Raw genomic sequence first — 3,549 nt, 5'->3', positions numbered from 1 at the left:
TATCACGAACTCCATTGTGTTTTTTGCACACGGTCATGTGTATTGATATGTAGTACTTAGGAATATGACAATCTCCGAGCATGTGCACAATGTTATAAGATATCCAAAGCTAAGTGGAGTTTACACCATTGGAACCTCCTTTGCCAGTAACAAAATATAATTGGTTGTTTACCCTTTTATCTGGCAACAAAACTGACATTTTTTTACGAGGAGTCATGTTTGCATTGACCACAATACCTGCTGTCGGAACGCAGAAAAAACAAATCTGATAATGTATGCACTGTCCTTGAAATTGATTGGTCCACACCCGAGACCGCTTTTCTTAGAGCCTAGTCTCAAATGGTGTTGGACCAGATGACGCCAAAAGGTGCCTTTTGGCGTCATCTGGTCCAACACCATGGTATTGTGGTCAATGCAAGCATTACTCCTTGTAAAAAAAAGGTGTCGGTTTTGTTGCCAGATATAAGGTTAAGCACACAAGTATTAACTTATTTTTCAGAAGCGACCTGGCCACAAATAATAGCTCCACAAAGTGGTTTATCAAGTGGAAATGTAGTCATAATCTCCAAATGATTTGCACGATGCTTTGCTTTGTTGGCTTTAATACGTGCATTCAGTATTGGAACAGTGTAAATCACAAACGATTTAAATGGTGAACGCCTGCAAATTGTAATTTTTTGAATCAAATGAAAAATCTAATGAAAATATTATTAAACGAAAATCCCACTGAGTCTTTCTCAAAGCGAAATGTTTGGATGAATGAAAAGTCGCAGTAAAAAAATCAAATGCTGTGCAGCTGGGTTCTGCTTTTAATCAAAAATATGTTTACAGGCAATTCTGTTTGAAGACTTGCTATGGTAATTTTGGGTCAGAGATCAGGTTTTCATGCCGAAAAATGCGTGATCAAACGTAAACTATATAAATGCTGCCCGAGTAACGATTATGAACATTATCAAAGCGTTATATCCTAATTCTGAACTAAAAATGTAGATTGTCCTTGGTAAGTTGGGTCAAATAAAGCAAGACAGTATGTTGTCTCAAAAGTTCAAACGATACTAAAAACATACAGTACAAGCAAATGTTTGGCATCAAGGCGACGAACAAAAAAATATGCTGCAAAGTGTTCTCATTTTTAAATACACAATTCGGGAGTTTTATATTTTCATCAGAAATTTAGTGGCATAGTGATGCAGTGAGTGTTTAATTGCATTGTGCTATAAACCAGGTTCCCTAAGTTAACACATTCCTGCGGAGATAGCTGGTAGGAACGTTGGGTTGCTCGGTCAATAGCCAGGGTCAACGGCGGCGTGGAGTATTCCGCAAATATGGCCGACTGTGAGGGCGGGCACAAGCCGGCGTGAGTAGGTTAAACGTTGAGTTTTATGAGGGCATCACGGGGTGACCAGCCCCTCCCCACCCAGCCCCACCCCTCCCACCCTCCCCACCCAGCCCCTCCCCACCCTCCCCTCTCCACTCAACCTCACCCCTCCCATTTTTGGATGCACGACGGACAAAATCCCCTGTGGGCTGGTGTAACCAGGAGGTTCCGACCAGTAATACGTGGCCATAACCAACATCACTGAAATGATCATGGGCATACCCCTCCCCTTCACTCACCCACACTGACCATTGTGATCAAATACAGGGAAACAACCCCCGTGACTGACACGTGTGGAAGGCCTTAATCCAGCAGTGGATTGAAACTGCTGGGCATTTTTAAAAATAGTTTTTCCCAGAGTATTTGATTTTTATAGGATCTCCAAAATATAATGGCATTTTACCCAAGACATATTTGGTATAAAAATACTATATAACACAAATGGTACTGGAATCTTAACATAGAATACCCAAAATATACATTCCATTAATAGATACCCCAACAATTTCGATTGATTTCTTCATTTTATTATCAACAGAATATTGCATATTGTAAAAGTGATGGATCCTTATTTTGCAGAGAACCATGTTAATAATCTTTCCCTAGTATGGACCATGGATCAAACTGTATGCTGGGATTTTTACACGCGTACCTCAAAATACTATTGGGTAGTAATTGACAAGTATTCAGAATAAAAATTCAAATTTACCAAATATGCCTAAAATACTATGGGAACTTGCAGAACATAATAATAAAATAATTTATCTGGGGATTGCTCAAGCCCGATCTTGGATCAATTACGATTGGAATTGTCATGCACCATTACTTTCGATGAGAATGTAGTAATTTCAGTGAACAAAGCTGCTTTCGTTATTATAATTGACCCGAGGTCTGGCTACAGCTGTACCTGACAACTTTTTTGTGATGTCATTGGTGTGGTTGCAGCAGACTGTTTGTAGACAGACTCACAATGAATATGGGAGTTGCAGGAAAAATGTAATTGATCATCAATTGAAATACTGTCTGTATTGCTTTGGGAGTTCTTTGTTGTTGTAAGCCCTTGCTTTGTTATGCTTTGTTGATATTTTGCATATAAAGTTTTTTCCAGAAGTGCATGTGTTTGAGCCGGCTGTGAGCTCTGGTTGTGACCTGGCAGTGGAGTAACGGAATTGGGCTTCGCCTGGTCTCTGTATGAATGTTTAACTTCTTTCGCACCGTACGTAGCCATTCGCGCTAATCGTAGGCGCCTCAATCACGCTGTGACTGAGAGACAAGCGACTGCGTGCAGAGCGTTGGCCAATAGGAGTAGAAATCACAAACAATTCTCTTGTCACACAATTGTTTGGTGATTGTTATCCTGAAAGTTGAGTTTGGACGTTGGGCAGGCTAGGAGCGACTTGAGCTTTATCTCGTCAACTACAATGATTTTTTAAAGAGTTATTATACTGTCTTATACTATTGGTCAGGTGGCTAGGTTCAGATAGAGGTTTCAGCTATAACGTGATTAAAATGGGTTCTCAAGTGTAGAAAGTTGATGATCTCGGTGATGACTGCACAAAGAAAATGTCACGTTGTTTGGCTTTGCACTAGATTTGGTTAAATTCCAGTTCTCAGAATAAAAAAAACATATATTGGTTGTATCATGTGACCATCTTTTGGCAGAGTGTGTGGGGAAATCTACACCTCTGTAAATGGATAAACCAATTGGGTCGAGGCTCAAAAGAAAGCCGTCCCTTGGTGTGGACCAATCAGTTTCAAGGACAATGCATATATTATCATAGTATGTTTTTTTTTTGCATTTTGACTGCAAGTATTGTGGTTAATGCAGACATGAATCCTTGTTAAAAGGTTTCAGTTTTGTTGCCAGAAAAAAAGGGATAAAATCCTATTATATTTTGGTACTGGCAAAGGAGGTCTAATGATGGATAAACTTTGTTTCACTTAAATATTTTTTTTCTGAAGTCCTTGTGAAACAACTATCACGCAGCCATTCTGACAAATGCGAGATTTCCAAATATATTGTTAGTCTAAGGTGACTCCCCTGATAGCACTGCTGAAATTAGGTGAAAGGCCAGACATTGTTAACATAACCAGAATCAGAATATTTAAAGTTAACGTTACGATCATCAATGCAAAAGCCACAATATGACGTCTTTATCAGAAAACGTCAT

This window comes from Lampetra fluviatilis, chromosome 16 (assembly GCF_964198595.1).
Source record: "Lampetra fluviatilis chromosome 16, kcLamFluv1.1, whole genome shotgun sequence".
NCBI lineage: Eukaryota > Metazoa > Chordata > Hyperoartia > Petromyzontiformes > Petromyzontidae > Lampetra > Lampetra fluviatilis.
This window is presented reverse-complemented; position numbering follows the sequence as displayed.